At 39.4% G+C, this 23,589-nt stretch overlaps 1 protein-coding gene across 2 annotated transcripts in view; it reads right to left on the bottom strand.

Moving 5' to 3' along the window:
• epha3 (eph receptor A3) overlaps positions 1-23,589 on the bottom strand; it is a 196,529-nt gene that overhangs the window by 136,130 nt on the left and 36,810 nt on the right. Inside the window, exon 3 of one of the 2 annotated variants that reach the window (XM_066641189.1) lies at positions 22,988-23,065. The exons of the other annotated variant lie outside the window; for it this stretch is intronic. The gene's annotated coding sequence lies outside the window, so the exon portion shown is untranslated. The remainder of the gene's footprint in view (positions 1-22,987; positions 23,066-23,589) is intronic. 2 annotated transcript variants of the gene reach the window in all.

Raw genomic sequence — 23,589 nt, 5'->3', positions numbered from 1 at the left:
CGTTCGGATTTCAATTGTCCATGTGAAAAAACAGATGTAAAAACCCCCAAGACACTTGATGATCAGATTATGATCAAATGACTCAAACCACATCCTGAGGTGGTCAGATAGGTCTCTTGTCCAAAATTAACACAAGTGTAAACAGAATGGGTCTTCTGTGTCCAGACAGAGCTTTGTGAATGAAAATGCATTGGCTGAGAGGAGGGACATGGCAGATGAATTGTTTTTCTGGAGACATTGTCGTACGCAAAGGAATGACAGGAATCCTGTGTCCGTAAAACCAGACAATTTTTTCCCACCAGACGGACTTCTCTGTCATGTCCAAAAATTCCTGGGGCTGACCAATGCAGAAATCACAGCAGCTGCAATACACCGCCTTTTCCTCCACCACTGCAGAAGATTCACTTCCTGCTTAAACATCTATTCCCAAGGTTTGAGAGCATATAAACCCTGGTAGTAGCATGAGAGAAATGTTTACAGACTCTTAAAGAAAAGAAAGCTGAATTTGATAATGCTGAATTTATGTGTTGGAATCAAACACCAATCATTGTCATTACTTCATATTTATTTCTTTAAATAAATATTACTTTTTAAATAATATGTTGATACCCTCTATATTTAGTGTCATTGTTTAGTGTCTACCCATTTTCAGTTATTCCAGTTAGTGTGCCTTTTTTCTAGAGCAAGAGCTAAACACCATACAACTTTGTATTAAGAAACTATCAGTATATGATTATGTGAATAACTGAATTTCAAGAGAAATATGAAAATGTGAACACAAACAAACAAACTAAAACTACAGCAAAAAAGACAGAGCACTCCTTTGGAGGTTAGAAACTGTGTTTATATTCTATAATTACTAAAAAGTTAAGATATTATGTTCTTTCGGCTCCTACTCCATGGAGATTCTGAATGATTATCTAACTTTCATTGGTCAGGGTTTCACTCTAAACAGACTCAGCGGACATAAGCAGAGGTCACAGCTATATAACGTGGAAGATTGGGTCTTTTGTTGACTCCTCAAAGCGAGTCATGTTGAATGTGTTCACGCACAAACAAGCATAATGCAAGCTGAATAAGAACAATTACTGAGAGTCTGTGCAGAGCAGGAGGGGTAGGTGGCCCCCACATTAAAAAGATGCACCAGTAAAAATGTCTGGTGAAGAAACTGAACCATCCATCTGCTGGGAGACCACTGACCGCTTAGGATCTTCTCACAATGTGTGGGTGGCCTGAACAACAGCCACAATTAGTTCCTTTCCGTTTTGAAGCAGCGGTGTAGACAGCCCTGAGAAAAGAGTGAATTAGGAGCAGGCTTGGGGTAACCATTAGAAATGTTTCACAGGATGAAAGTTTAATGAAAAAGCATCACATTCACCGCTCTCAGTGCCAAGTGTGGGCAAGAGGAATATAACAACTTTGGGCTTTGAAGCGGAGAAACTCCATTCTGTGGATTGTTTGGGCTACTCTCTGCTATCTTTAGGATGAGCTGAAGTTGTGTTTGTGGACCAGAAGTAATCATATCCGATATCAGTACTCAATCTCACCATCTGCTGCGCCACCATTTTGTTGTTTTATTTCTCCACAATCGCAGCAGAAGATAGTCATTAACATATCCACCACAAGAAATAGGACACATGACTGAGACCCAACAAATGAAAGTGGTGTATAATTTATTTTATAACAAAACCTTCCTTGAGCGTGGTTCTGCTCCTCAAGGTGAAAAGAATTAAGTAATGGAAGGCAATGTTATGCAGAATGCTGTGCAATTTCATTGCTATTTTTTTCACTAAACGTATGCTAAACTGCTTTATCTCCCCAAACGCAAGGTCATCCACGGTCAGCCCTGATTAAAAACGGAGCAATCAGAGCCCACCAGAATTTAAAACACAGATGAACAGCTGAAAATATGCACACTTTCATAAATAACTCTGAACACTTTCAGCTGTAATGAAACTTCCAGGGTGATCATTAGGATAAAAAATAAGGCCTTGAATAATATTTGCAAGAAGGAGCCCACACATATACACACACACACACACACACACACGACTCCTGCCCATAAGCGTCATCAGAGTGGTGTAATTTCCCTTGTGCCCGGCATGTGGATGGACTTGCATCTAATCAGTGGGGCCTGACACAGCTCTGGTGATGAAGACTGAGAGATAATGGCCTTTCAGTGGCTTCTTGTGATTGGCCGGAAAGGCAGGAGGCATTAAATATGCACCATTGCTGTCTCTCCCCATTGTTTGTGCTCCTGCTTACAGCCACATCAATTGCACAGCATCAGTGAACCATTGCTAACAGGCCAAGGGCTGTATTCTTCACACAGACAAGTCCCTTTCAGGCCCCAGAGAGGGGGGAACAAAGTTAGATTGAAAGGTAATGAGCCTATTAATTAAAGGCTTTACAGAGAGAGAGTGGCCTGGCCTAGCGTCCTCACCCTAGACCTGCTTTCTATCACCATTTTTTTTTTTTTTTTGCAGTGGGGGTGCGGTGTGGAGATGAAGACAGAAACTGTCTGCTGAAATATTCACACACACACACACTCCTTCACAAATAGAAATCTGAAACACCCTCCTCCTCTTCAGGTGTCACATTAATCCAATATCTAACTTGCATTTGAAATTAATTTGCAATAAATCCACTACAGTTCACTGATCTTTCACATACAACAATCAAAAATATGGCCAAATGTTTGCAATGGTTCTATTCATTAGGAGTCAAGATTTCGTGTCACTCTTAGCAGTAACAGCTTCTTCTCTGGTGGGACTTTACACTAGACAAAGGAACATTGCTGTGAGGATGATTAGCTTGATGACTGGGATGATTCTAACAAACAACCTTCCAAGTCATTCCATAGGTATTGGATTGGGCTCTATTACTTCAGAAAGCACATTTCCACAGCCCAATGCTGGGAGGTGTTACACCCTTCAAGCACATGGTTGGTGTATTGGACATGGTGTCCTGCAGCTCATGTACAGCTGCTTCAGGGTATCCCATTTTTGGCAGTGACGGTGCTAACGGTAAAAAAAATAAATAAATAAAACTTGCTATATGAAAGCCTGTGATACTTTCCTTGATGAAGAGTTATACTGGAAACCCTCAGCGGAAAAGCGTTATTCTCGGATGCATCTTTGCCCTGTCCTCTCCCGGCTCCTCCTGCACGACGCTTCGATTTATCTGAGGCTAGAGATGAGGCGTGATTGAGAATATGAGGTAATAAAGGGGGAGCCATTGATCAGACCAGGGCAGACTTGACCTTCCGAAATTACAGGCCCAGATACAAAGTGGCTCCATCGATGTCAGAGTCCAGGCCACACACACCATTGATTTTTATTGAGCACCAGTGCATTGTATTTAAATGACAGACGCCACACTGGGAAAAAAAAATAATTAACAAGACGTAATGTCTCTGTGTTGGCTTTCAGATATTAGAGGTTTCATCAGAGAGATGAAGATGTGCAGCTGAGCCCCCATTTTATTTTATGTATTTGAAATGACCAAAGAGATTTTTACTTGGTTTTTCTAGAATAATAGGAGTTCAGCAAACTACAAAATTCATAAGACCCCTATCATCACATGATGTGCTGCTGAAAGTAAACACATTTTCCATTCACACTTGCCAACTGCACGATGGGACGATCCAATGTAAACAACACTGACAAACAGCCCCGCCAAAGCACGGAGAGAGAGAACAAAAAAAAAAAACTCTTAGTGCATAAACACTTGAAAGGGAAGATACTGTCAGGCAGCGAGAATGATACATTTGGAATTTCCTACAATTTTAAGGTTACTTTTTTAAAAGATGGGTTTTATATGGCAATATCTTTAAAGCACTCTTAATTCTGAAAAACCTAAATGTGTCAGTAAAATGCATAATAGCTTTGCCCCAGCGACTGATTACAAAAATTAATGAGAACAAACATATTCTTGCAGATTTCTTTGAAAATCAGAGCAATAGAAGGTGCACTGAAGGCAAATGATGTACACAATTTGATACGATTTGTAGATGTAGAGCATTATGTGCAGTTTTTAAATATGCTTTCAAAACATTTGTTTTCTGATGCTGTAAAATATATATAAATATATTGTATAACTAAAGAAAAATAAATATATGAAGGTTAGAATGTGTTTTACACAGTACTGTAATCCACACAGCACTGTTTATTGAGAACAGAAACAAAACTGCACGCACCTCAGCTTAAAACCGATGTAAACACTGTTAAAGAAACAACAATTTAGAAAATAACACCTTTTTTCTGTCTCTATAGGAAGGGTTGCCTGAGTGAACACATTCACACATGGTTGCTGACAGCTGTTTCTAAACTCTGATTTACCAGTGGGCGTAAGTGAGGAAACAATGCGGTGGAAACCAGAGGTACAGTCTGGACTGCTGCCGCCGTTTTATATTGTTTTATTGCTTGCCTCACGCTCGGTTGACCAGGGCATCTCCCACAAGGCCCAGGGGCATTTCCCTGTCCCTAACCCACCCTCCACAGGCTCCTCACTGGACGAAAATGTCTAGCCGTCTTCATTTCCTATCACTGTAGCCAGCAATCCCATCTGGAGAGAATACCATCCAAACCATTTCCTCCACCCGTATTTGGAATGCCACTTTGATGCCAGCCTTCTTACCACAGGCTTCCCTCTCTCCTCAGAGTTTCCTCTTCAATCCTGAGAACCAAGCTGCCAAAGCCTGATGGTTATTAGACGAGACGGTATAACTGCCAATGAAGTGGCTCAGCAAACCCGGTGGCCTCACTTAACCAACATTACTAGAGTTACAGCACAATCCAGAGTCAATATTTGGTGTTTTTAGTGACCTCCTCAACTCAACCTGATACGGCAATGTCATCTCTGAGCCTCTCACCAATTATCGTGGGAACATTTCTTATTCGTCACCATTTGTCAAGATTAAAATTAAGCAGACAGACAACATATCACTGTCCCTTCGTGAGACTGGACGTTGAAGTGGACAGAAGGTATAAGGCCATATCATGTGTCACACATGCACATAAACACATAAATTAAGACCAGGCTGGAAAATTAGGCAGATGCCTTAACACAACTACTGGTGAAACCTGGAGCTAGGGCAAATAATCAATGGTGCCCGACACATCTCGCTTTGACCCCCACTACATCAAACACAGACGTAGGAAAACATGAGTTGAATTACCCACTAACACCATCAATGTTACACTGCAGTAATGAACAACACATTGACCTGCAACAGGGAGAACTGAGCCTCAGTAATTGCTATTCCGGGCTCAGCAGCTCAGAAACTGCACTATGTAGCTGTAGGGGGAGGGTAGAAAACCACCCCTTCTCTAATGATATCCATACAGTGCTGTTAAAATGAATTACACTAGGGAGATTACACTCCAGGAGCAAAAAACCCAAATCCTTTCCTAGTGTTCTTTAAACACGTAAAATTAGAGCCTGCTTTAACCAGATCCACTACCATTGTTTTTACCTCTACTGTTACATGTGTTATATACGTCACACAACTTATATATGAATCACTCTCCTGGTGGCTGTAACCCATCATCATTTTGAAGAATATTTAAATTACCCACAGTGAGACTCTGCCAGAACTAAGGTAAATCTTTCACATGACAGGGTTAGGTGTTACGTCTAAACCTCATAAAGGTAAGAAGGTAGGTAAAGAAGGAAAAAAACAAAGGACATAATTAAATAAAGAAGGAAAGAAAAAAGAAATAAACAATCACCTGTACACTTAATCATTCAAGCAATTTTATAACCAGCCAAAATTAACAATGCATTAATTCAGACAGAAAAAGAACAGCAGTTTCCTGTAATGTTAACATTAACCCTCAGAACAGGGAGAAAATATAATCTCAGTGATTTTGACTGTAACATGACGTTGTGTGAAGCGAGTTGCTTTATGTATTTCTTAAACTGCTGATCTCCTGGGATTTTCATTCAAAACAATCTCTCAGAATGGTACAATAAAAAAAGCACCCCCTGAGTGGAAGTCCTGCCGACCGAAATACTTTGTTGATGAGTGTTCAACAGAAAATGGCAAGATTGGCTAACAGAAAGGCTGTGGTAAATCAGATGACCTCTCACTACAACTGTGGTGAGCAGAAAACTCTCAGAATACACATGTTGCAAATTGAGGAGGATGGGCTACAACAGCAGAAGATTATGACTGGTTTCAGTTCAGTCAGTCAAGAACAGACATCTGAGGCTGCAGTGGGCACAGGCTCAAACTTGGACAGTTAAAGACTGTTTTAATGTAGCTTGCTCTGATGAATCTCAATGTCTGCTTAGAGCCTCAGATGATTGGAATAAGAATATGGCAGCAAGAGCATGAATCCATGGACCCAGACTGCCTTGTGTCAACTGTCCTGTCTGGTGGAAGTAGTGTAATGGTCTGGGTAGGGATTTCTTGCCACATTTTGGGTCTGTTAATATCAATCAACCTTCACATGTATGCCACCGCCTAACATTACTGATTCAGACCATGTGCATCACTTCAAGGCCACAATTCAGCCGTCTTTTAAAGGCTACGTCCCGCATGATAATGCAGCATGCCACAAAGCCAGATTAATCTCAAACTGATTTTATGAACATGATAATGAGGTCAGAGGTCTTCAGAGGTCTTCAGAGGCCTTTCCAGCCACCTGACCTGAATCAACTAGAACACACATGGGATGAGGTAAAACAGGAAATTTAAAGAATTAATGTGCACCTGAAAGATTCTACAGGAACTGCATGCAGCAGTCATGTCAACATGGACCGGACTCTCAAAGGAATTTCTCCAACAGCTTGTGGAATCTGTGCTATGAAGAATTGTTCAGAGAGCAAAATCTCACAAAATAGTAACTTTAAAGGAGAAGGAAAAACCTTCTTTACTTTCAACTGATGTGAAAGTCCAAAACATTTTATTCTAGGTCATTTTAGCTCACTTCTATTATGCATTCATCATGAAATCTTCACACATGAAGGACAGCTGCTGTGTTCAAATGTCAAATAAAATACAAAATTGACAAAAATGCAGATGCCTATTTTTAATTGGAGAGCAATGATATAAACACACACATACACACCGCTAACCTGTTTTAATGTTTGCTTTTGCACCTGTTACAGATAACAATCTTGATTATCGTGTTAAATACAGGTTTACTCCACGTGGACTGGAATTTGTCCAGATTCCCTGAATCCTTTCACATTATTATGAACCGTATATTGTGAAAAACCTAAATTCTTTGCAGTCCTCCATTGAAAAACGTTCAGTTTTAACTGTTTGAAAATACTCTCATGAGGTTTGGCATAATGTGAGAAGCAACCACATATTTTTCAATTCTTTGGTAAATGCCCCTCTTATTTCTTTTATATTCTCCTTCTTATAGTGTAATGTTCAGAACAATGTGACATGAAATTCTATAAATCAAATGAAATGTATTTGTATAGCGCTTTTTACAACTGATGTTGTCATAAAAGCTGCTTCCATAGTTCCGGTAAGACAAATGTAAAAATGTAAAGAATGTAAAAGATGTAAAAATCCCCAGGTGTGCAAGCCAAGGGCGACAGTGGCAAGGAAACTGTCTTTAAATATGTTTATATTTACAAATAATTTAGAAAATATGAATGTGTAATAATCAATGTGTCAAGCAATTAGTCATTAGAACTTCAATATGATTCGGATGAAAATGAAACGAAAGTATTAACTCATAACTGATTCCTGTTTAACAATTGATAAAAGTCATTATTTTTGCGCATCAGCATAATACATAACGTGCTGAAACTCAATTAGAAATGAAATATTATTTAAGAGAGACTTTCTACTGAAGGAATCCCCTGCTGTGGGCCTCGGTAGCAAGACCTAATCTGGCTCTACATTCCTGAGGAGAATCATAACAAATGATGTGGTTCCCTGGGTGAAGCTAACTCAGGGTCCTTTGAACCTGAATTTAGGTTATTTCCGTCACACAGTGGTTTAACTGTGTTTAATATTATTCTTTCACAATCACCCCACAGAAAATAATAAACCAAATAGATGAGGAAAAGCTGACATACAGCTAAGCAGTATACATACACACACACACAGGGTTATTCAGAAGATTTCATGAGCATGTAGCTATTACATTTCTAAGCAAGTAAGAACTTCAAATGATTCAGTAAGCATACCCTATACCAGTAAGATTATTAAAGACAACATGGGTGGCATATTTTAATCCCTAATCTCAGATAATGGAATATTACACTTATTTAAGTTACTTCTATGAGACAGTCACAAATTGTTAGAATCGTATTTTATTTCATATGGTTTTAAATGTTGCCTAATGTTCTTCTGAAATATGGTGTTTGCTCTTGGCATTGGGCATGGCTATAGAGGGCTCATGTGCAGCTGCTCAAGAGAATCCAATTCAATTAGCAAAATTCCTCAGCTAAAGGTGTATCTTAGAGAAAGAGAAGTCACTTATACCAGAGGTCTAAAGACATTTGGGCATACCATGCAGCATCAAATCCACAGCAGGCTGCTCCAAAATATTAAATCACCTTTGTAGGCCACTGGCTGAGCCAAAAGTCATTATTTTTAAACAAGAAAAACAAACAAAGTAGCCTTGGAGAAGATTATTAATTTGCAAATGTCAAAGTGATTATTTGTGAAAGGGAAAAAAAAAGGTATTCAAGACAACTTATAATTTAAAGTCTTACACATAGACAATGACCTCACTGTGGTTTGGTGGTAGGATGGAAAAATACAGAGAAAGGAGGAGAACGTGCAAATGGGAAGAAAGCGGTTCCAGTTAGGAGAGAAAGTAAAAATGAATCTTTAATTAAACAACGATGAGAGACAATTTGAAATGGTTCCCTTTAACAAATTGACCTACATGTTCATTCAGCACGCTGAGCAGGCACAGCTCACCCAGCCCTGAACAGGAACCTCCATTACACTCTGGTGTGCACAAATTACTATCTGACTATGAATATAGTGCCCGTTTAAAGTCCTACAGTTCACCCAATAACATTATACATGAACAGAACAAAGTGTAGTCTTCTAAGATCTAGGAAGTTAAAGCTGGCGTGCATAAGAAGTTGATTCAGTAATTCCGCTGTTTTTTTTTTTTTAAAGGAACATTTTTCGTAGTGATTCACTTATTCATTTTTATTTCCAGGTGAATCATTACTCACTGGCTGTACATTGATTCAAGCAAATTAACTCGAGAGAGAGTCAGTTCACTGAAGAAGTGCATAAGCTCACTTAACGTATTAACGTGTGCTCTCTCTCTCTCTCTCTCTCTCTCTCTCTCACACACACACACACACACCCACACACACAAAAACAATTAGCAGTGTGTTGTGCTTAGAGGAAAACAAGCTTGGTGACCTGTATGTAAACTGCTAACACCGCAGCTAATAAACTCACGGTACAGATAAATATGAACAACAACAAGGACAAACAAAAACAGATGGGAAATGCCGAGACGGGTCCGGACCATGGATTTTACATTTTACCTTTTACTTTCAGCCAAAACATACAATCACAGACTACTACAAAATCTTAATAGGAAACATTACAAATGTACGCACAGCTGTGCAATTACAAACCAAACTTTATGTAGCAAACTTTAATTTAAGCAAAAATGAGCTAAAACTAAATTACAAAAATACACATACTGAGACTGATAATGAAATTTCCAGTCAGGGATCCATAAACTCTTTCTGATGAAGTTCCCATTATCGAAATTGTTGCACCAGGCTCAGTAGTGGTCACTGCTCAGAGTAGTGTCATAAACCAATGAAAGAGAATGAGGGAACATTCCCAGCAGTCACTGGTAAATGTATGAAGTCAATTCAGTTAATCCATATATTTATATGTAGTTTGTTAGATAACGTGAATATAGATTTTGTGACTTTTTTTTTGCCTTTATTGGAAATTTTGGATTGGAATCACTGTTGCATATGAAAGTAAAAAAAATATTTTATTATTATGCTGAAATGCTACAATTTCAGATTAGAAGGAAGGATCAATTTTAAATGCATCTTAACTGAGCTCATTGCAAGCCATGAAGGGTTAAGTAATTACACATTTGAACATGGTAATCAAATCTCAGTTATATAATATATCAATAACTTGATAAAAAAAAATTATTAATTGCTTTGTATTTGTAGGTTTCACATTTACAGAGTGAAAATATTCCAGAAAGGTCCAAAAAGTGGAACTTAAATTTACAGCATGCCGAGCACTATGCTAAATCCATGTGAATTAAATAATGTGTAGGCAAACGCTACTTAAGGGGGTCTTAGAAGCAACTCCCCCATGGAAACTGAGGCCAACTGCATAAGCGATTTAAACCTTTAGAACAGTTCAACTGTCACTGCTTTGTACATTCACAGATCACATTACTATAGGATATGATAATGTAAACAGAAGTAGCTCCATCTTAACCCTGTTTTACTACATTAAGAAAATCTATGTAAAAGGCTGTGGCATGCTCTCTGTTAGACCACAACCTTTTAAATTCCTCCATCATCGTGTGTACACTATGAGAATGCTGAGTGCTCTGCTGTGAGACTTCATACAGAAATGAAAGTGGCTGCTACACTGCACAGTATAAGCAAAGAAAGAGATGCTGCCATCCTTGCCACTGAAGCATTATGTTGCCAGTTGTATACTTGAGGACCCCCTGCTGAATCCAAATCTAATTCACAGCTGTAAGAAACAGCTCTGTACTGCCTAACAGTGCCTTTACCAGGTGTACTCTCTAGAGAAATGTTCCATTAAAAGTTGATGAAATACTAAGAAAAATCACATTAGGCCATATGTGCAGACTGAATGGTAAGTCGGTAATAAGGCAATATATTGTGGCACTGACATACGACTGGATAACAGCACTTTACTGTGGCAGGGCAGGGCCTCTCACATTTAAAAACACTTCAGTTTTGTGACTTACATTTTGGACGAAACTGAAAAACACATATATTTCATAAATAAACAGAACTCAGTTTCATAGTCTGCACTCCTGAGTGTGTAAAGCTCAAAGAGGTATTTATCATAAATCTCTGTTGTCAGTATCATGCCCGAATAAGGAACTCCAGCCCTACAAACAGATTTTGTTTATGGGAAAACTGAATGGCATTTATATATATATATATATATATATATATATATATATATATATATAACTTCTATAGCACAAAATGGCCCAATATGCATTGTCCAAAGTACAGTTCCAAAATCATTTACTACATTTTTGAACTATATTTTGAGAGTACTGAGTTTTATTTTTCCTGATTTTGGAAACTAAACTTACATAAAACATTTACTTACGTTAAACAGAAATATTTCATATTAGCTACGCAAAGTATACTCTACTACCACCAGTGCAACTTAACTATTTTAAATACTCAATTAACTATTAAGTATTATACTTACGTTTGACATGAAGGGTTTTATTTTAAGGAATCTTTTGCTTTTTTAGTTGTCTTCTGGTGTCTGCTGTGTTACCTTGTATGTTACTTTTGGACTGAATATTAATGTGTAATTCTGAGGATTGAGTGAGATTTGGAGAAACCGTTATGTAGTTTGTAACAGTTTTACATACCACAGTGTGTGATAGTGGTAATTTTTAAAACCAGTTTAATTTTATTCATTATTGAACAAAAACAAACACACTTTGAACATGGACATGATGCCAACTACATAACAATAACTGCAAAGGTCTTTAGCTACAAGGAAATCAATCTTGAGGATTTAGAGGTTTATATGAAAAGGAAAGCTTATGTAATTTAAAAAAAAAATCTTAATCTAATACTAAACATAGTGTAACATCTCTCTTTACATCCAAAATCTTGCAGAGATGGCTTAGTTGGAGCAAGATACCCTTCAGCTAGAAAAAGTCTATACAAAGTGTGGTTCAAATGTGTGAAATGTGATCATTAATACATGCAGCATATACAGGATGCACAGAATGAAGAATATGTGAATCAGTGGAGTGCTGTAAAACAAAGACTCGTGTTATCAGCTGAAACACTAACGTTTCTCATTAAGATAAGATCAATATACGATATACAAATCCCACCATCATACAAAGAGGAACTGCTAAGGGGCAAGATTATGGTGATATGTTCCGCCTGGAGAAATCCTAGTCATTTTCAGAGTCATTCAGAAGCCTGCAATTTTATTAACTCCTTAGAGTGAAATTAAAGTGAAGAGCCTAATATTAGAGTTAATATCCATTGAGAATAACACTGCATTACAGCTCCAGTATTCAGCTTGTGCTTGTTTTCTTGCATATTTCTCTCAGCCCCTAAATCAGGCGACTTCATTACATTTCCTGTTCTGACTAAGTGCAGTAAACACTTGTCTAGTCTTTCGTGAGGAAGGCGCTGGACAGTCTCAGGCAGGCAATTAGCAAGCATTCTATAATGATGTTCCTGATCCATGTCTTAATAGCCGAGATAAGTTTCGGAAGCTTGAACCACCAGACTACTTCACGAAGGGGCAAAATGGCTTTGCAATTTGAAGATGATGAGATTGTGGTGGTTTATACTGTTCCTCTGGCCACAGTCAAATTGTTTGCAGATGAACACAGGAGTGTTGAAATAAAGCAAAAGCCTAGGAAAGGTAGTTAAGTGTGTGAAACAAAATAATCAGGGCTTGAAATGCTAATGTTACAGAAAGGAAACTTAAGATTCACCTGCAGTTCTAATATGCCAAAGTTTTGGATTGTGTACAGTGCTTTCAAATACTATGACCTCAATATGTCTCAGTTCACACCAAAAAAAAATGCAATACAGTGCTTCTCTTCAGATGTTGTCATCTGGGAGATACCTTCTAGTAATATAGACGCGGTTTACAGTAAAATCGATACCTTTCACTCACAGGAAGAAGTGTGTAGGATCCGCTATGCCATGAACTCTGTGAACCTCCCTGAACATAAAAGCACTTCAGAAGCATAGGAAAATCCTGGCTTATTATTATTCATACCCAATAAAGATGTCATTTCTAATCATAACATGCACAACCCATGAGCTCAACACTGTGCTGCGATAAGCTAGAGAAGCAGCGGCAGGCTAATTTAGGTTCGTAACGGCAGATTTGCTGCTTGTTGGCAGTGTTCTGGAGTGCAGAGGAGGGATCAGACTGCAGGCAGAGATGGCAACAGCACTGTTTGATCTCTCACAGGGGTTTACAAGAATAAATCTGTATTATACACACACACACAAGCCACACATGAATAACCATATCATTAACTTCTTGTTTGTAAAGTTCTTTTTATCAGTTCCAATGACCATGTTGACATAAGGTGCACTTGGTACTTCTATAGTTACGGTTGTTTTGTACACTTATAACTGTCTTTCACACTATTCTTCAATGGTCAGGACCTCACAAGACCACAAAAGTGTAGGTATTATTTGCTTGGTGGATCAGACACAGCACTTCTGCTGGAGGTTTTAAATACTGTTCACCCACTGGTCACTCTGACACAACTAATTAAACTTGCAGATATAATGTCAGTGAAGAATGATTTTAGAAACAAGGTAATTTTAAGACTATGGCTGATTTGAGGGTATATTAAATATATTTTAATACCTGTGAGTGTGCTTAATGACAGAAGAGGTTGCTGTATATCATTATTGCTGGACAAAGACCTTGTCTCAGCGTCTTTCTTCCTCCTCCTCGAATCTTCCCATCCCATTATACGTTTTTCTCAGTGAGATTGTACCAATAGATTCTCAGGCCCAGAAGTGGGAAAAGAGAATCATGTGGCCCTGTGTCAGATATACAGTATGCGTTCTTATTACTGGTGGATGTGGGAGGGGTGGGGGTGCACTGTCAGGCTGTGTGAGCTTGATATCAGAGTACAAAAACACGTGAAGTGACAGTGCACAACGACACACATGTTGATGATAAAAACCTGTTTCTGAAAGAGCAAATTTCAGTGACGGGGGCTGGAGGAGCAGAAAAATTTGAAAATAAAAAAAACTACACTGTTTACAAACATGAGTGGCCAACTAACAGGCACTTGGGGATAAGCACACCACAGCTGATGGTTTTCTAGTGAACTGAGTTCAAATCAAACACACTTAGTAGATAAAGCCTCACACCTGGGAGCACAAAGTCGAGTGAAATGACTTTTCACTCGATTTTGTCATTTTTCTATTTCCTTCCTCTCTCTTTTAACCCAAACTCGGGACTAAACTCACAACTGCTGAGGGTTACAGGCATGTGTCCCCCCCCCCCACACACACATTATCAGAATGTGACATAATCAGTCAGTGAACTCCAACGGTGCCCCCTCCCTGTGGCTTTCTTAAATGCACATGAATGTACTCTGGTCTTGTATTTAATTTAGACACATCAGACATTTTAAACACCACACATAAATAATAATTTTGAGATACTTATATTTTAAATACCAAGATATGCTGTATTACTGTTATAAAACCCAATCATCTACAAATCCCCCCGAGAGCCCCAGCAAGGTGGGAACACACACTGGATGGGGGAGCCAGTCTCTCACAGGGCGACACACACTCACAATCACTCACACCTATGGACACTTGTGTAGCCAATCCACCAACATGTGTTTTTGCACCATGGGAAGAAACTGGAGCACCCAGAGGAAACCCATGTGGACAAAGGGAGAACACACCAAACTCCTCATAGACAGTCACCCAAAGCAGGGCTTGAACCCACAGCCCCAGGACCCTTGAGCTGTGTGACAGCAACACAACCTGTTGCGCCACCGCAAACGAATTTTTAATTATGTACATATTGTATTTTCCAAATTTGTGCTACTGTGCTAAAATGACTGAACTGTAAAATGACATTTTTTTATAAAGCTAATTCGGCAGATTTTGTTCTGGCATTGGAAGATATTTACATCATACCTTTGCTCAGTTTGTCATCTTCCATGTTGTAGATCAGAGAACAAAGATCACTTTCGTATTAAAAACACGTTTACTTCAAAAATAAACTTTGATTTCATGCCTCACAATTTTCCACAGATCAACATGGCACTACTTTAAGAGAGTGATCTGATGCCACACTGTTTGAAATGTTACTTAGCACAGTGTGATCTAAGAATCCAACCTCCCACGCTAACTATCCTCATAATATCTACCTGAGAAGAGAGACAGCAGAGAAACAACAGAGATGTTTGCAGCCTGAGCACAGCAGCAGCAGGAATAATGCGGCACAACTGAACAAACAGGACATGTTGATCCAGTGTGTCAGAGATGGAAAGCTGTGGGACTGACCAAACCTGTCCATAATTGAGGAAATTAGAAACTGCAATGGGGCCTGGCGTGGAGCTAACAGAGTCAACATGGCTATGGCTCACTCTGACTAATTGAGGTGTTTACGGTAACGGGGCAAAACCACTATTGACATTTCTAATGTGATTAAAATGGATGACCACAGCAGCGGAGCCAGAGCTTAACTCTCAGTGATAAAAGATTACTTCAAAAGGTTTTGAAAGAAAACTTCCGCGATCAAAACTTCTCTTTTTGTCCTCGTTGTCCCAGGTAACTGGGTCAGAGTCAGAATAAGAACTTTTTTTTTTGGGGGGGGGGACCAAAAATAAGGTATTAGAAACAAAAAGAATGCATAACGGGTGGCACAGTGGTGCAGCAGGTAGTGTCGCAGTCACACAGCTCCAGGGACCTGGAGGTTGTGGGTTCGATTCCCGCTCCGGGTGACTGTCTGTGAGGAGTTGGTGTATTCTCCCTGTGTCCGCATGGGTTTCCTCTGGGTGCTCCGGTTTCCTCCCATAGTCCAAAAAGAGTAGGTGGTGGATTGGCGACTCAAAATGTCCATAGGTGTGTGTGTGAATGTGTGTCTGTGTTGCCCTGTGAAGGACTGGCTCCCCCTTCAGGGTGTATTCCCGCCTTGCGCCCAATGATTCCAGGTAGGCTCTGGACCCACTGCGACCACGAATTGGATAAGTGGTTACAGATAATGAATGAATGAATGAAGAATCCATAACCAAGAACTCAATATCTACAGAAGATAGCCCAACCAGTTGTTTGTTTAAAATCTGTGGAAAAATCAATTCTAAAGCAATTTTATATATTTCAGTTACCTTTTTAATTGTTTTCCCTTCTCATTGACTGTCTCAGCATCAAATGTAGCCACCCAGTTGGTCAATATGGAGCAGGCTGAAAACTGAATCACATCAACGTGGCTTTACTTGTATGAACCTGAAAGAGGGAAAATCTGAACAAGAACGTGGCCTTGCCCTGAACCTGAAAATCACATCCTTACAGCAGCTTCTCACTGTTACTGTTTACAGTCAGATTCTACTCTCATCTTTGCTAGTTCCCTATTCTCTACATGTAGTCCACACTAGTGCACTTAAAGTACTGGCCCCTGCAATGAGACAATGTACAGTACCTTTAAGAAAAGAGACTTAGGAATCAGTCATGCTGTATTTGGCGTAATAAGTCCAGATTTTAAAACTCAAATTGTACTTACAATATTACAACAAGAGGTGACTATTCAGTTTGAATGATAAGGTATACACAGTAAATGGCTTAGGCCAAGGAAATAGGATCCAGAGACTCAAACAAAAACTCAAACACACCCTGACAATACCTATATATTTCCAAGCAGCAACTTGAAGTAGTAGAATGCCGCGATGATATCAACGCTGCCCTTCAGCATGATTCCTGCAGTGTCTTAGACAACTTACCTCTGATTTCCTTTTTGTGCTGAGTCTGACATTCACTGGCTGCTGTTTTACCTGCCACTTAGTTTGAATTCATGAATATGTAACATAAGACAGTTTATGGCAAAAGTCAAATGTTAAGGAACCACACAGAAGGTTGCGTAGATTGCATTGTGTTAGTGAGTCAAAGTAAATGATTCAATTAAATTTAACGTAACCAATAATTAATTAGATTCCATTTTAAAGTCAGTTGAAATATTAGCTCAAGAAGATTTTTTGGAATGAAAATAAAAAATGAGAATGACACAACTGAAAAGCCAAACTGATTATTTATAAATTGCAAAGCAAAACTTGAAGTTTAAATATGAAAATATTCTGTTTTTAATATTGTTATAAAATGACATTGGAGTTTTGTAACATTTTGTGATAATGTTTTTCTATTCTTTATCCTTTTCTGAAATCACTTGGTCTTATTCTGACACTACCCAGGTTGGCAGGACATTAGTGAGCATGAGTTGTTCTGAGCACATTCATTTATAAACCGAGCCCTCAGGACTTCAGCAGGGCCACATTCTCCAACAGCTTGTCCTCAGAGAAAGACAACGCTTGGGAGAAAGAAAGACTTGAGAAAACACAAAGGCGAGTGCAAATGATATATAAGGTGCAGAGGATTAATCACGCCGTGGGCATCTCTGTCTCTGCAGGTGGCCTCTTAGTTCTACAGCTAATTTGAACAAAACTCTCCTTATATCCCTGGCCCAGGTAATTGAAAGGAAAGCACTTTTACAGTTGCAGTGCCTGCAGTCATGACACCCCACTGCTGATAGTGTGTTTCCTGCTGTGACACATTAGCAAGGGCTTGTCTCCTTTGATTAAATGAAGAATGCAGGACTTCCACCATTTTGCTCCATCAGTCTAGTCTCCATCTCCAATACTGGCAGAAGAGGTATAAAGACCATAGCTTCAAATTCTCACAGAAATGTTCCAATATCTAGTGTGAAGCTGTCTTAGAAGTGTAGAGGCAGTTACTGCGGTAAAAAGGAAAGGGGGCGGTGGGGTTTATACATACCCTTCAGCAAATGTTCGCAAACTTTTGGCTATACAGTATATTACCAGATCTGACGCTGCACTGAATAATCTTTGCTGTAAGCATACACACAACGTCCTACAGATAGCATAACCTAATATTAGCTTCTTTATCTTAGGCTGCCTTTTCTTTATCTTTCTGCATTATGAAACATTTCAACATTCAAGGCTATAATGTATCATTCATAGGTTTTAAAAAAAGAAGCCCCACATCTTGTGAACTCTACTTCAACTTGTACACTTTAAGAATTGTTGCTGTTAACTGCACTACACTTCCTTTTAATTAAGCAACATAATCCTGTTACAACTTCAAAAAGCGTACAATTAATTTTGCATCTCACTTTGCCACTTTGTAATAAGAGTCAAGCATTGAGTTTTTGCAGCAGATTTGTTTTCTTGTTGCTGTATACATTTTGCTGAAGATAGCAGCTCAAATCCATTAGGATGTCTGGGTCTGAAATGCTCCAGAGGACTCATGATAAAGACTGTGTTCCACAATGTCATCCGCACATAATTTACATATGCAATATAACTACTTTTTATAACTTCACTAGCAAACTCTTAAAGGAACTTACCACAAAAAAATAAAAAATAGAGAAAGTGAATGATTTGGTAAAAAAATTGCATACACGGCTAAAGTTTCAAAATGTGATACTCTCTAGTTTAAACAGTCCATTGCTGGAAACTAACGTGACAAATACCTCATTTCCACTAATTGCTTTTATGATATCATATAAATCAGCCTCCAGCCATGTTAAACTGTCCACTAATGCTGTTTAAAAAATGTTTCAGCACTCACTCCTTTCTGAACCAGTACAACACAGAGCAGCCAATCAGAACAGTCATTTTACATATAACAAAAAGCCCAGTCTTTAAAGCCCAGTCATGTCCTTTTTCATTCAAATTAACTGTGCATTACACAATGCAAAATGGAAGTAAACAACAGTAACACTATGGAACAGCGCACAGACAAAAGTGCTCTCCAATGTGTCTTGGAGAACATCAAATAAAACAAATGTTGTGTTTCTTCAGCAGACCACTGCACACACTTTGAGAAATCACCACAATTCATTTCTCTTTTCTCTACAACTTGACATGGACCTAGCCATGATTCATGCTGAAAAACCTACTACTCTTTTGTTCCATGTGGGATCCTATTTATTTTTAGTGAAAATGCGCCAAATTCTTTAAAGTTATGTGCAAAACCTGGATCAGAATGTGGAAAGAGTTATAAGTGTGTTTAGCCAGTTTGTCTCTTAAAAAATCTTTACTCAGGATACACTTTTTAATGTTTCTGATTAATTATAACTCTGATAAACTGAAAGTAAAAATAGAAAAATAACACTAGTTAGTGTGTGTGTGTGTGTGTGTGTCTACCATTCTGTGAGGGCATTTTCATTAAGTCTAAAATTATGTTAATAATAACCATGAAGTGATTCTCGTTATGCAGTTTTTCTTTTTTTTTTTATTTTAGGAACCATTTTCTTTAATCACATGCTACTGGTCTAATCCAGATGCACTGACAGAACTCTTGCTAGCCTCGCATCATTTAGCATGTGTCTTCTGCCATTCTTTGCTGTATTCTGGCTGTGATAAGTTGTGCTCTGCAATCCTGGTGGCAGTCCTTGACTGAAGCTGGATGATTCACTGGGCTGTCAGTCTGTAGGAGATAGAGGCTGGCCTTGTGGCCGGGGTTCATAGGGCCTGTCTGATCTGTCTCCTTTTCACCAGGCCCACAACATGAGGGCTGCTGACTCATCTACCGCTCTCTATTAAACACTGACCTCTGCATTAACATCAGATTGAGAGGAGGGAATCTACTGCACAGACCAGCCACTTAGAATATGGGTTTATTTTCCTTCTGAAGCCATGCTTTCAAACAATATTAGTCGTACATTCCTTGGATCTGAATTAAGACATGAGCATACACATTTCATGAGACTTGGCAGCAGGTTACATCAGCCTTTGTAGACGCCATGGCTGTGGCAGTAATGAAAGGACTGCCTTTGTCAGAGTGCAGGCTCCTTTCATTTATTCGATCAAATTCGGCTTCTAAACTGATCCAAATTTTATGACCTTCACTTAGCAGCATCTTTACACACACCGGCAGCTGCCTGTGTGTGCATGTGTAGTATTTTAGTCCTGCATACAGTACACTTATTAATCTGCCATCCACAAAGCAATCAAAGGCAAGAGGATTAAACAGTGCCCTGGCCGTACAGCGGCAACAGCAGCGCAGAGGAAGCACAACTCCCAGGCCTGTTTTAAAGGCAGCCAGAGTGCTCTTTCCGAGTCAGTTTAGAAGTCTGTTAATTGGTGATGTAGATAATTACCTCACACAAAGGAAGCGAGAGGCTTGCTTGGACTCCAGGCCATAAACATTTTTTTGCTCAAATGCCTTTGATAAAAGTTAACAATCAGACTGCAAAATAGACTTCAAAGTCCTGGCCTTTTTAAGATTCTCTCTTCTGTTTTTTAGCATAATTATGCTGACACACTTTTCGGTTGCTGCTTACAAACCCTCTTCACTGTCCCCAACTTCACCTTTCGGTTTGTTATTCTCTCATCCTCACAGGCTACCTTTAATCCAAGCCCCTGTCAGATTTAAACGCTCCCATTCAGCATGAGGCATTCAGCGGTGCCAGACAGAGTGGGAACAGGGTGAGATAAAGAGGCGTGCAGCATAGAGAAATGCCTTGGTTCGCTCCATGGATTACAAACACTGTATCTCCATCCCTCTTTAATTAACACGCTGCTTTTATCAGTGCGATCACAAGTTTGCTGCAGTAAAGGTCTCCTTTGATAAACAGTGCAGACAAATGCAAAGGAGTCTTCAGCAGCTCTGAACACAGACAGTTCACTTCACCTGATGGCTTCCTACCACTCCACTTTTTTTTCTCTCTCTCCCTGTTGTTGTTGTTGTTGTTATGCTTTCCGTCAACCCAAATGACTCCTGACAAGCTACAATACGGGACTGAATCAAAAGCTCCACAAAATGCTTTCCATCTGCCAGCTACGCTTATGTTGAGTGCCATGAGGGAGCTACTGTCTACCAGTACAGTCAGGGAAGTCATTAGAAAAATATACCCTAACAATAACTTTTTAAAAGTCTTGTTGTTCCAAGACCTCTGCCCTTGAAAATGAATAAAAACGCAGATTTGCTGCTGAGAGCCTCCTGATGGCACCTGTAAATGCTTCAACTGCTTTGGCCTCTTATGAGCTTTATTATTTTATAGTCACAGCGTAATCACTTCAAATCAGTCTGCTGGCATATTTGCCGCAAGCTGTTAGACTGGAAAACAGAGTTGAGATTCGGCTCACAGCCCTACGTGTTAATCTCCAACATCAGAACCACTGGTCTGAGATTTTTTTTTTTTTTTGTCTTTTGTTGACTTTAGTTTCTACAGAGGACGTCTGGCCAAACCATCAGGAATACCAATATGCCAAGAGAAAGAACAGATATTGATTATGCTGTGGAGGAATGTTGGCAGTGTCGGACGTGGTGGAGAGCGCTGGCCCCAGCCTGAGAATTTCAGGGTTTGTTTCCTGAGCCCTGTCCAAGGCCATCCTGGATTTCAATCCTGGGGAGAATCCACAACGGCCAAACTCTAAAACACAGGCCAAGTTCTTTCAGTCAGGCCGTCACGAAGAGCATCACTCTGATGTCTGGAGTAGCAGAGGGAAGCATGCTTTCTAGGTCAGACATCATCATTTCCATCCGGCCCATTAAAAGCTATCAACTGACCCTTGCCAGAATATTCCCTGTGTAATCAAGGTTGTCAGTCCTCAGGACAGACCTCCGTCAGTAACGAAGCTCACGAGAGGCGAGAATTTCCCAGCTCTCAAACAGATGCCAGGCTTGCAGCTGCCTATTCGGCGAGAACAGCAGAACTGAGAAATAAGGAAGTGACAGGCCGCTTTGATTCCTCTCTCTGATACAACAGGACTGACGTGCCATCCCCCTCTGAAGGTGCCACTGGCAGATGGGCTACACAGAGTGTGAAAAGGGTGTGTGAGCGAGACTATACTTGGAACTTCTGATAATTGCATGCTGTCATCTTACAATCAGCGCCACCGTCACTCAAGACTGGCAGCCATCCTCAGAGCTGAAGGGGAAAAAAAAATACACTGAACCGTTGCTATTCATAAAAATATATGATTCAGCATGTGGTAGCTTCTAGATTCCAAATACCTTCATAAAGGAACAGGGGATTCCCACCATTTTTTAAATGGTTGGGTAATTAAAATCACTAAAATGTAAAAGAATTCAGAGTGATTTGACATGAAATGCTCCATTTCATGAGTCGGAATTGGGGTGCTATAGTGAGGTAGATAGAAACCAGATGATTTATGAGTTTAACAATTTTAAAAGCTCCATTAAAAAGGGAAAGTCATTACATCAAAAGGTTATGAATGCCTCATTTCATACTTGGGACAAATCTGAGATCTCAGGTTTTTGTCTAAAATAATTTCAGAATTTAATATTAAATATTAGTATTAAAATATTGCAGCTTTGAATAATAACCAACTTTGCCCCTTAATTGCAATGATATAAAGTAATGTAAAAAGGATGGCACAGTGAATCCGGAGAATATCTACCGGTCCATTCATCATGAAATATTCAGACAGTGCCAAGACCAGATGAAGCTTTAAGTAACCTTAAAAACGTTATTCCTCATAATGAGTAACAACCATCACAGGTGTTACAAGTTTTAGATTCAACAGTGATAACACAGTAGCCAAAATGGTAAAAATGCACAACCTCATTAGCATTATGAGATAAATATCTAGTCTTTGATGTGAGGTATGTGAAATCTATTGAAGTTATGTATACATGTTAACATTCTCCTCAGCTTCAGACTGCTTTCATAGAGCAAGCCAATGTACACAATGCTTCCAATAGCAACCAAGCACCTGGAGTGTGCATATGGAGCTAAGCACCTCAATGAAAGCTCAGCTGGCCACTTCCATTAGGCCAGCTCTGTCAAAACCACTGAGCCATAATGCTGCACTGACCTCATCTGGTAGAGGTTGAGCAGGGAGGAGGCCAGCTAATGACCACTTATTACCCAGCCAGTGTGGTAAAGACAGGTTTCCCCTTACCCTGCGTTTGCCTTCTTATTAATAGATCACAGCACGAGGCTTTTGGCAAACGTGCCGCACCGCTGCACTAATTGTGTAAACATTCATGTTTCTAATTGCAATCTTAGAAATGCTGATTGTTCTGCTATTTGTAGTTTAAAAAATCCTACCGTGTTCATGGATTGGTCACATAGGCCGCATCATCAATATCTCCAGGCAGATTCAGCTCCGCGTGGTAATCCTGAAATCTGTTTCAAATCAAACATGATTAAACACTCAGCCCATTATAATCAAGCCTAAATTCCTAAAACAATTCGCTTGAACAGTCATCAAAAGACTCTCCAACCTCAAGAGGGAAAGATACTGGAAAAATAAACTTTGATCTACAATACGCGACTCCATATTGATAATGCAAGGTCCTCATCCATCATATTTGGAGTCATATAGAATACTGTAAACACATGATGGTGATAGTTCATTTCACTGTAGCAGATGTGGAAAGAAGAGAGGTCACAGGTCATAGGCAGAATGTGAAAGCGCTAATATTGCTTTATAACAGTGGACTGAAGCATGTTTAAACATGGCTTAGTATTGAAATTCAATACGTATATGTTACCAGCCAAATTACTTACAAGCATCAACAAATTTCCGTAAGCATGATATTAATGCCAGTGCTTATTGATTTGTATGTAATCCATTTTGGTCAGTCAATATACATGTTTCCAGCTGCTTTCAGAAGCCACACCCACTTCTGGTTGGGAGTTAAAAAAGA

Source organism: Hoplias malabaricus, chromosome 12 (genome assembly GCF_029633855.1).
Source record: "Hoplias malabaricus isolate fHopMal1 chromosome 12, fHopMal1.hap1, whole genome shotgun sequence".
In the NCBI taxonomy this organism is placed as follows: Eukaryota; Metazoa; Chordata; class Actinopteri; order Characiformes; family Erythrinidae; genus Hoplias; species Hoplias malabaricus.
This window is presented reverse-complemented; position numbering and strand designations above follow the sequence as displayed.